This window comes from Ovis aries, chromosome 7 (genome assembly GCF_016772045.2).
Source record: "Ovis aries strain OAR_USU_Benz2616 breed Rambouillet chromosome 7, ARS-UI_Ramb_v3.0, whole genome shotgun sequence".
Classification (NCBI taxonomy): domain Eukaryota; kingdom Metazoa; phylum Chordata; class Mammalia; order Artiodactyla; family Bovidae; genus Ovis; species Ovis aries.
In genome coordinates, this window is record NC_056060.1 from 62172883 (window position 1) to 62185425 (window position 12543).

Sequence of the window (12543 nt, forward strand, 5' to 3'; positions counted from 1 at the left end):
TACAATATTGTATTGGTTTTGCCATACATCAACATGAATCCGTGGGATGATTTGGGGGAATGGCATTGAAATATGTATAATATCATATATGAAACGAATTGCCAGTCCAGGTTCCTTGTCGTTTAAGTGTAATGATTGATGAAGCAGATTTAATCCAAAATATCTAATGGCTCCAGCAACCCTTCTTCAGTATTCCAACCATAAGAGTTTGGAGAACCTTTACCAAGCCAGTCTTTCATATCTCTAGACTGCGAAAGGTCAAGCTAAGAAGACAAAGTTAGAGCTACGAGTGGAATCGGGCTGTAAGGTTCCTGTTGATCTACTCTTTCGAACTAGCCAGCTGGCAGGTACCCAGCTGACCCATGATTAGCTCTTTAGGGGCTTCCATGGTAGCTCAGACCGTAAAGCATCTGCCTACAATGCGGGAGACCTAGGTTCGATCCCTGGGTCAGGAAGATCCCCTGGAGAAGGAAATGGCAACCCACTCCAGTACTCTTGCCTGGAAAATCCCAAGGACCAAGGAGCCTGGTAGGCTACAGTCCGTGGGGTCTCAAAGAGTCAGACACAACTGACCAAATTCACTTCACAAAAAGGAAGTTGTTACTGTTTTATTCTTGACAGCAGATAAAAGGGGAGATCATATACATTAGAAACATACTTTCTTCAAGCTTTTTTTCCTTTTCCCTCAGAAACAGTGAAATGATACAAAGGAGGAGATACTACAATGTATTCATTTTGAATTTGGATTCTAAAAATTCAGTGGGCATCACTTTGTTCCTAACATCCCAGGCTGAAAGGTGCCTGAGTTAAGCAATTTCCCAGGCCTCCTTCTACATGTAAATTTCTTAGATTGCTATCCACCTATGAAAAATAGAGGAATGAAAAAAGGAAAAGGCCTACTGTCTGTTCACATGGCTGACAGTCAATTTTCTACTATACTCTTTATTTTAAAGTAGTCTCATTGAGCCAGTTTCCAGTGCATTAACTTGGGAGACTTATTACATTTGAACAGGTTCCATGCTGGCAAACTGCATTTTGGAGTCACCAAGGACCCCTTGATGCTTTACCATCAGCAGACTAAATTAGTCTCCATTCCTATGGTTTTTCACTTGGATTGACAGATGCATTACCTCATACTCTTGAACTACAGGAGCGGCTGTAGACTCTTAGAAATAGCATAGAATTCATATTAGGAGTAAATTGGGCTCTGAGGTGCACCTAAGCAGATATTCATACAATAAGGATCTTCCCTGGACTTTGATAGGTTCCTCACATATAAAAGAATCTCAAGAGAGTAAATTGGCTTGAAATTCTTCCCAGAGATCCAAGATTACTTGGGGGGGGGGAAATGTTTTCATTCTGTGTGCCAAGAAGTCACCTAAGCACCAAGGAACACTTAAAAGAAGCGCAGGTTCACTGTCCAAGTGGCAGACAAAATAACTCACCAGAATTTTAAAAACAAACCAGTCTGACTGGAGCAGGTTCTACCAGAACATGCCATTGCTCCATCCAGTGCCCCTAGAATCCCCATTGTTCTGTGCATCCAAACCCCAGCTTCTGTGTGCTTTGGTTTAACGGTTTCCACCTGCAACTGTCTTCACGGACTGGCCTTGGGAAGCTGCAGCAGCTTTGCCTGCTGGTGCAGAAAATCTGAAGTGCCTAGTAGTTTGCACTGTCCACACCTCCTTCCTGGGAAAATCCAACAACCAGTGATTTTTAGTGTGGTTGAATCACAGTTCAGCTCCCTTGTATGGGGGCAGCACAAACTTGAGGTAAAATGTACACTCCAGAGCTCCCTGTAGGATTGAGCTAGGCCTTGAACCCTTATCTGACTTATCCTCTTCCCTGTCCTTCTTCCCCCACTCTCTTGACAGTTTTCCTCAAGTATACTTCTTAATAAATCACTTGCTCAAGAATCCTCATCACAGTGCTTGCTTCTGAAGAATCTCGGCTAATATACCTTACTGAGGAGTCAGGACTTGCTTCTGCCTGAAAGAAAGATAGTACTGGATTTGGAAGTGAAGAAGGAGAAGCACGCTATCCCTAAGAACATAGAATAAACATGAGAAAAGGACCAGGCTGGAAATGCACTGGCGTGGTATATTGGAGTGCAATGTAGAGAAAATTATGGCTATATTAGAACATTATATATAACATTTTATTTATAAGGAAAAAAGAGAAAGTTTCCCTCTCCTCAATTCACCTTTTACTCCCTTCAAGAATAGCTTTTTTTTAAAAATTGAAGTATAATTACTTTACAATATTGTGATGGTTTTTGCCATATATTAACATGAATTGGCCACGGATGTACATGTCCCTTCCTAAAAGTCATGATTTAATTTTTTTTTTTTATTCTTAGAAAACCTGGGAGATAAAAGCATAACTACTCATCTCAGGTTTAAATATGTGCAAAATTATATTAGGAGACCAAGAGGAAAGCATTTCTCCCTGGTCCTTACTGTAGTGTGGACAACAGATTGTTCTACAGACAAGGGGCATAAGCAAATTAAAACTTTCTAGGTATTTGTTATGCATATACCTGAGACTGAATGTGAAAAAGAAAATCCGTGTTAGTTTTTAAACACTCTCAGACATAAATCACAGCAGGATCCTCTATGATCCACCTCCCAGAATTCTGGAAATAAAAGCAAAAATAAACAAATGGGATCTAATTCAAATTAAAAGCTTCTGCACAACAAAGGAAAATATAAGCAAGGTGAAAAGACAGCCTTCGGAATGGGAGAAAATAATAGCAAATGAAGCAACTGACAAACAACTAATCTCAAAAATATACAAGCAACTCCTGCAGCTCAATTCCAGAAAATAAACGACCCAATCAAAAAATGGGCCAAAGAACTAAATAGACATTTCTCCAAAGAAGACATACGCATGGCTAACAAACACATGAAAAGATGCTCAACATCACTCATTATCAGAGAAATGCAAATCAAAACCACAATGAGGTACCACTTCACACCAGTCAGAATGGCTGCGATCCAAAAATCTGCAAGCAATAAATGCTGGAGAGGGTGTGAAGGGAACCCTCCTACACTGTTGGTGGGAATGCAAACTAGTACAGCCACTATGGAGAACAGTGTGGAGATTCCTTAAAAAATTGCAAATAGAACTACCTTATGACCCAGCAATCCCACAGCTGGGCATACACACCAAGGAAACCAGAATTGAAAGAGACACATGTACCCCAGTGTTCATCGCAGCACTGTTTATAATAGCCAGGACATGGAAACAACCTAGATGTCCATCAGCAGATGAATGGATAAGAAAGCGGTGGTACATATACACAATGGAGTATTACTCGGCCATTAAAAAGAATTCATTTGAATCAGTTCTGATGAGATGGATGAAACTGGAGCCAATTATACAGAGTGAAGTAAGCCACAAAGAAAAACACCAATACAGTATACTAACACATATATATGGAATTTAGGAAGATGGCAATGACGACCCTGTATGCAAGACAGGAAAAAAGACATAGCTGTGTATAACGGACTTTTGGACTCAGAGGAGAGGAGAGGTGGGATGATTTGGGAGAATGGCATTCTAACATGTATACTATCATGTAAGAATTGAATCGCCAGTCTATGTCTGACGCAGGATACAGCATGCTTGGGGCTGGTGCATGGGGATGACCCAGAGATGTTGTGGGGAGGAGGTGGGAGGGGGTTCATGTTTGGGAACGCATGTAAGAATTAAAGATTTTAAAATTTAAAAATAAAAAAACTAAAAAAAAAATTAAAATTAAAATTAAAAAAAAACAATTAAAACCCATAATTATTGTTTAATCCTTAGCATGGCACGCAAGGGCTTTCACAATCTGGCCCCATACTGCATTCCAAGCCTTTTTTTCCGCTGTTTTCTTTCATGCTTATAATCACTTGGTCCTTCACTGAGCTCTTTGTCATTATTTGAACATATGATTTTATTTTACGTTCTCATGCTTTGCTCTGCTGCTGCTTGAGAAGCCCTTCTATTTCCTCTCTGCCTGATAAATTTTTGTTTTCATTTCAATACCCAGCTCAAATTTCACATTCTCTTTTACCTTATCCTACCTTTTCAGGTAGTTTATCATTTTTATGTCTGTGTGGATCATACTAGAATATACCTTCAACATAGTACCTAGAACATTGCCTTTAAATGCATACAAGTCTATAGAATCCTGGAGAAATGTGTTTATTCCACCTTTATTTCTTTTCCCCATTTTAGTGACTGGCTCACTCCTACCTCTCCATAATGTCTGACTTAGAAATGAACTGAATAAGTTTTAGTTTATAAGGTGGAGCCAAATTATAAAATATTTTTGATGATAAGCTCACTTAACTATAGCCTAATTTAGGGTGGAACATTTAGAATTCTTTAACAAATTATTTGATTAATTTTTTTGATTTAATGAAAAAATGTGTGAGATAACAAAACTATGACTATTTTGCTCCCTGCCTTAGCCTGTAGATCCTGTAGTATTTCTAGCAGTCAGGAAGGGTAGATACCCAAACTAGTCAACATAGTTGTCATTAGTGTAAGCATTTCTTATTTCAAATATTCACCAACAGATTTGAGAATATAAGTGGTTTCCCAAAAACATAATAGTTAAGAACAAGGAGTTTAAACTAGAGATTTAGATTGAAATACTGACATTGGCAGTTACAACTGTGTGATACTTTTGGCAAGTTATTTTTCATTAGTGAAATAAGGGTAAAGCACTGACCTCATATAGTTGTAAAGAATAGTACTCTGCCTCAAATATTAGGAATTATAAAAATCAACATTATTGAGGCTTTCTCTAACAAGTATTTCTCCTTTTTTCAGGAAGGATTTTCTCAGGATGCCCTCTTGAAAATGTGCTAGCATTGTTATTCCTCAAGGAGATGAGAATTCCAGATTGAGGGACCAGCCACATGGAGGCATAAAAGCATGGGGCATGTTCAGACAGTGAGTATAACTCAGTTTTCTGCCCTTAACCTGTGCACCTCTTTATACAGCATAAAGCAGTGGCTAAGCTAGATCTGAACTCAACCCTTGGTGTCTCCTTGAAATATTATGGGCTTTCTGGTCTGGCTTCGAATAGTCTTGAATCACTGATTCATTTTCAACTGCCCCTCTACTCTTGGCTGAAGAGACCTGGCCATGGTTCTGATTGCCCTAGGCAGCAACATTCAAGCTGGGTTCCTTTGTGACCAAAGTAACATCTAGGGATTTATAACAAACATAGGGCTTCCCTGATAGCTCAGTTAGTAAAGAATCCAGCTGCAATGCAGGAGACCCTGGTTCTATTCCTGGGTCAGGAAGATCTGCTAGAGAAGGGATAGGCTCAGTTCAGTTCAATCACTCAGTCGTGTCCGACTCTTTGCAACCCCATGAATCGCAGCACGCCAGGCCTCCCTGTCCATCACCAACTCCCGGAGTTCACTCAGACTCACGTCCATCGAGTCCGTGATGCCATCCAGCCATCTCATCCTCTGTCGTCCCCTTCTCCTCCTGCCTCCAATCCCTCCCAGCATCAGAGTCTTTTCCAATGAGTCTTCGCATGAGGTGGCCAAAGTACAGGAGCTTCAGCTTTAGCATCATTCCTTCCAAAGAAATCCCAGGGCTGATCTCCTTCAGAATGCACGGGTTGGATCTCCTTGCAGTCCAAGGGACTCTCAACAGTCTTCTCCAACACCACAGTTCAAAAGCATCAGTTCTTCAGTGCTCAGCCTTCTTCACAGTCCAACTCTCACATCCATACATGACCACTGGAAAAACCATAGCCTTGACTAGTTGGACCTTTGTTGGCAAAGTAATGTCTCTGCTTTTGAATATGCTATCTAGGTTGTTCATAACTTTTCTTCCAAGGAGTAAGTGTCTTTTAATTTCATGGCTGCAGTCACCATCTGCAGTGATTTTGGAGCCCCAAAAAATAAAGTCTGACACTGCTTCGACTGTTTCCCCATCTATTTACCATGAAGTGATGGGACCGGATGCCATGATCTTCGTTTTCTGAATGTTGAGCTTGAAGCCAACCTTTTCACTCTCCTCTTTCACTTTCATCAAGAGGCTTTTGAGTTCCTCTTCACTTTCTGCCATAAGGGTGGTGTCATCTGCATATCTGAGGATATTGTTATTTCTCCCGGCAATCTTGATTCCAACTTGTCGTCTTCCAGCCCAGTATTTCTCATGATGTACTCTGCATAGAAGTTAAATAAGCAGGATGACAATATACAGCCTTGACGTACTCCTTTTCCTATTTGGAACCAGTCTGTTGTTCCATGTCCAGTTCTAACTGTTGCTTCCTGACCTGTATACAGATTTCTCAAGAGGCAGGTCAGGTGGTCTGGTATTCCCATCTCTTTCAGAATTTTCCACAGTTTATTGTGATCAACAGAGTCAAAGCCTTTCGCATAGTCAATAAAGCAGAAATAGATGTTTTTCTAGAACTCTCTTGCTTTTTCCATGATCCAGTGGATGTTGGCAATTTGATCTCTGGTTCCTCTGCCTTTTCTAAAACCAGCTTGAACATCAGGAAGATCACAGTTCATGTACTGCTGAAGCCTGGCTTGGAGAATTTTGAGCATTACTTTACTAGCATGTGAGATGAGTGCAATTGTGCGGTAGTTTGAGCATTCTTTGGCATTGCCTTTCTTTGGAATTGGAATGAAAACTGACCTTTTCCAGTCCTATGGCCACTGCTGAGTTTTCCAAATTTGTTGGCATATTGAGTGCAGCACTTTCACAGCATCATCTTTCAGGATTTGAAATAGCTCAAGTGGAATTCCATCAGCTCCACTAGCTCTGTTCATAGTGATGCTTTCTAAGGCCCACTTGACTTCACATTCCAGGATGTCTGGCTCTAGATTAGTGATCACACCATCATGATTATCTGGGTCATGAAGATCTTTTTTGTACAGTTCTTCTGTGTATTCTTGCCACCTCTTCTGAATATCTTCTGCTTCTGTTAGGTCCATACCATCTCTGTCCGGTATTCTTGGGCTTCCCTGGTGGCTCAGCTGGCAAAAAATCCACCTGAAATGCTGAAGACCTCGGTTCGATCCCTGGGTTGGGAAGATCCCCTGAAGAAGAAAAGGCTACCCACTCCAGTATTCTGGCCTGGATAATTCCAGAGACTGAATAGTCCATGGAGTCTCAAACAGTTGGACACAGCTGAGTGGCTTTTGCTTTTCACTTTAGGATCATATATATTACTTTTCAAAAGACTGAACTCCTAGGACATGGAGTTTCATTTCTTCTACTTTGAATTTTTATTATCTACAGAAACTATTACAAAGCACAGCCCAGAGTTTTTAAGTGTGAGGGACATTTCTCGATTCAACAATTCTGATCAAGTGAGTTACCAGGGGTCCCAGATTTGCCTTGGAGGCTTAGCTATTTCTCAGCGTCTGTCATATTAGGAAAGAAGCTTTATCATAGCCTAAACTTTTAGGTTCCTCTCTTTTTCTTTTCCTATACTTTCCATTAATGTAAGGCCAAGGCTCTTGACTGTTGAGAAAACAAAATGTTCAGGGAGTTTTCAAAGCAACTGAGGTAGGGTTTTTCTCAGTTTCTCCAACTTTCTCCAAATTTCCCCAATTGATTTGGTCATTTCCATCTGGAATTAGCCACAAAACATTGAATGGTTAATTGCCTAAAACTGAATTTACCTTACCCTCTTCACCCAATCCACTCTGCTAATCAGCTCCCATTTATAACATCTCCATTTTCCTTAGTCATTCAGGCTTAAAAGCAGGAGACAATCTTTGACTCACCTCTATTTTTTTCTTTTCTATATCCAATCTATCATGAGTTATTTCTTCCTGTCTTCCAATATGAAGTGCTTTCCATTTTCACTATGCTGGGCTGCTTAAAACGTTAACATCTTCTACCTGAGAATCATAAACGCTACTCACATATGTACCACTCTCCAATTCTAATCCTTCCTGCCCGTCGCTAACAGATAAGTCTTCCTAAAAGATCACTTTCTTGATGTCATCCCTCTGTTCAGAACTCTCCAGTGCACACTCCTTGCATTAGTAGAACAATTGGCATTATTAGTTACTCTCCAGTGACTGATTCAAATAAGAAAGGCAAGGGAATAGAAGTGAGCTTGGCCCATTACAACCTTGAAGGATCAGTATTTTGCTCACATATTAATGTCTTCTAGGACTGTTTGGTCAAACAAGAAGAAAAAGGAGAAAGGGGAATGGAAGAGAGAGTAGGGAGAGGGAGGGAAGAGAAGAAAAGAAAGGGGCAGCAGCAGGGATGAGAATGAGAAAGGAGGGACAGAGATTGGATGAGAGGGAGAAACCGGCAGGTTATAATAACTTTGCTCCAGATTGCTTTCTTTCTTTCAGCCTCTGGATTTCTCTTTCTATGTATAGTCAACTTTTAGTGAAAAACAAGTTTGTTCTAAGGGGAAAAAAAAGTAAAACTCATGAAACCAAAGGAAAAAAGACACCATTTTCCTTGATTTTTATGCTTTTCTGGAAGATATTAAACTAAGGTGGCTCTCTCTATGCCAATTTTCTGATTTTTACAGAGGAAGTAGAAAAATATTTTTGTGGCTTTCTCTCATAAAAGTCAGAACATCCTGTATATTTGAACCCTACAGGACTCAGATGTGGTGCTTAACATTTTTTTCTCTTCTTTTAAGACTTTTTTCTACTACCACTGCTTATATGCTGATTACTGTATCAAACAGAATACTGAGATTGAGAAATGGTAGTCTGTGTTTAAGGTGCATTATTGGCATAAGATACAGAAAGTAAGCAACTTTAAAACAAGCAAGCAAGCTTTCTCAATTAATCTATGCTTTTAAGAGTGAATACAGAGGCATAACTGAGAGAATAAAATTAACAATCAAAGTATCCTCAACTAAAAATAATTTTGTTTTAAAGAGGAAGAAATAATAAGTAATAGTTGCTGCTAATTTGAATACTGAGCTTCGTTCTTGAAGTCACCCTGTAGAAAATCCATTGGGAAGTAGACCCTAATGTGAAGGAGTTGAGTTAAGGTCTTTTAATTAAATTTAAAGATTTTCTTACCCATGGGAAATGGCATAATTAGCTGTTTTCTAATGCATTTGACCTGAAGATGCTTGAATCAGCAGATAATTGAATGTATTAAGAGAAGTAGCAAATTCTATTTATAAGATTTAGTTGTTGGAGTAGGGGGAAAAAGAAGTTATTTATCATTTATTCAAGATAGTTCATATATATGCAGAAGAGGGGAGATGAACAGGCAATTACCAACCATCTCAGTGCAAAATTGTGCATCTTCACGTGGTGACTCTTAGGAGAAGAATTGGGCAGCTCAGGACTTGCATCTATTTTGTTACTCCCACACAAGATCTCCATCTGAATGCCAAATAAATTACCACTGAAAATAGAGTGAAGTACTCACAGCAGTAGAATGTACCAGCTGGACTGATGCCTGCATCACAGATTAACTCTGATATATTGGGCTTTGGTATGTTTCTGTGATGTTTCTCAGGGCACATATAATTCAAATCTAAAGGCTAACAAGCTGTGCTCAGATGGAGTTCTACTGAATAAGTACTTCAGTCATATGGTGCTTACACAAGTCTGAGTAAGGCATCATCTCCTTTCAAAGGAAAACATTTCATAAACTCCAAGTCTGAGATTATTTTATTATTATTCTATTCCAGTATTAATACATGTGAAATCCATGCACTTAAAAATAGATTCTTAAGCTTATTATTTCTTATATAATTTAAAAACCAAAATAGTTTGTAAAATAAATATGAAAAATGAACACATTAAATTCAAGTTAACAAAATTTAATGTGATAGATGATACTGTTTTGTAAAAATGAACCTTCACTCATAACCTATATATGCTTTTACTACTGTGACACAGATTGGTTGAGTTTGCTGTGCTTAAGCTACTGTGCACGTTGTGACAGTTCAATTCTCTTATAAGCTTTTATCCGAAGTAAAGCAACACTGATCTTCCTGTTATATACCATGAAGACACTGGCTTTCATCTGCATTACATCATCTAAGTGTTGTCAATCTTGTTTTCTCTCTTACTGGTTCTAGGTAATTAATGCACTAATATAGATCTGAACAAAACTAAAATACACATAAGCTTAGATGTTGAACACACTGTATAGTATGTTTAATTATTTTTCTGTCTTAGCGTATATGGGAAATGTTATTTCACTCCTCATTCCTTTTTGCATTCCTTCATTCAACACATAGTGTTTGCTATATGTTAACCACTGCAAATGATGAGTGATGAGAATGATGGAAATGATTATGATAATAAGGAGGGGGAGGATGATTAAAACGGCACATTTCCTAGTTGAGCAAATTAAAAATCCAAAACTAAATATTCAACAATGACTATATCCAAAGAGTTACAATTTTAGGCTATATTAAAGTCATTAGAGCAGTACATGTATAGGGTAAGTTTGAAAGTAGCAGAGTGCATGGATTGGAGCAGAAAATAAAGCTTAAAATAAAAAATATTTAAAACAGCAACAACAATAATGATGATGGTGTTGAACATATTTTCCACAAACTATGGAGGATTTATCAGGTTCAGGCCATTGGTTAGTTGTTATTTAATCTTCACAGCGACCAACTGACATGGTTATTATTTTCATTATTTTATAGATAAGTCATAGATACCCAAATGCACACAGCTAGCAATGATATGGCTAGAATCCTTTTTTTTTTTTTTTAACAGAGACTCTTTAATCAGCTTAAACATTGTGTATGGTCAAATTTACATAATAAATCTCATGAATATACATGTAAACATAGATACACATGTGTGTATATATAATATGTATTTATTCATCTTGTCTTAGTGATTCTGCTTTTCTGATTGATCCCTGATTGATACAACATTTTATAAATTGAGTTTTCCAATTCATGAACATGGTATTGACTTCTATTTATTTGATCATTTTAAATTTCTTGAATAATGATTTGTAATTTTATTATTCATTTTTGGCTGCACTTATTTATCTTTGTTGCCGCACACATGGTTTCTCCAGCTGTGGCAAGCAGTGGCTACTCTTCGTTGCAGTGCATGGGTTTCTCATTGAGGTGACTTTCCTTATTGCAGAGCATGGGCTCATTAGTTGTGGCCCATGGGTTTTGCTGCCCCATGGCCTGTGGAATCTTCCTGGATCAGGGATCTAACCTGCATCCCCAGCATTGGCAGGTGGATTCCCAGACCCTGGATCACCAAGGAAGCCCTGATTTTTTTTTTTTTTTGATGTGATGGTCTTCCCCATCTTTCATTATATTTATTGTTAGATATTTGATGTTTTTATGCAATTACAGATTTTGTCTTTAAAAATTTTTTTTTGCTATTGGTTGTGACTCCTATATAAAAATACAAATTGATCTTTACATTTATTGTGCAATCTTGCATATATTGTGCAACCTTGCTTTAATTCAGTTATTGGTTTTAATAGTTCATGAACTCTTGGATTTTCTGCATATGTAGCTATGTTATCTGAGATTAATGTGCCTCCTTCTCCCTTTTCTAGCCTTTTTTGGACTGTCTCAAACCTCCAGTACAATCTTGAGTGACAGAAGGTAAACTTGTCTCATTGCCCATCTCAAGGGGGTGTTTTTTAAATTAATTTATTTTTTATTGGAGGATAATTGCTGGGCATACACATTGAGGAAACCAGAATTGAAAGAGACACGTGTACCCCAATGTTCATTGCAGCACTATTTATAATAGCCAGGACATGGAAGCAACCTAGATGTCCATCAGCAGACAAATGGATAAGAAAGCTGTGGTACATATACACAATGGAATATTACTCAGCCATTAAAAAGAATACATTTGAATCAGTTCTATTGAGGTGGATGAAACTGGAGCCTATTATACAGAGTGAAGTAAGCTAGAAAGAAAACACCAATACAGTATACTAACACATATATATGGAATTTAGAAAGATGGTAATGATAACCCTGTATGTGAGATAGCAAGAGAGACACACATGTATAGAATAGTCTTTTGGACTCTGTGGGAGAGGGCGAGGGTGGAATGATATGGGAGAATGGCATTGAAACATGTAAATTATCATATGTGAAACAAATCGCCAGTCCAGGTTCGATGCATGATACAGGGTGCTTGGGGCTGGTGCACTGGAATGACCCAGAGGGATGGGATGGGGAAGGAGGTGGGAGAGGGATTCAGGATGGGGAACACATGTACACCCATGGCAGCTTCAAGTCACTGTATGGCAAAACCAATACAATATTGTGAAGTAAAATACATAAATAAATAAACAGGAAAAAAAAGAATTTTGCTGTTTTCTGTCAAACCTCAACATGATATAGCCATGGGTATACATATATCCCATCCCTTTCGAAGCTCCCTCCCATCTCTCTCCCCATCCCATCCTCTAGGTTGATACAGAGCCCCTGTTTGAGTTTCCTGAGCCATAGAGGAAATTCCTGTGGACTATTTTACATATGGTAATGTAAGTTTCCATGTTACTCTTTCCATACATCTCACTTTCTCCTCCCCTCTCCCCAGGTCCATAAGTCTAATCTCTATGTCT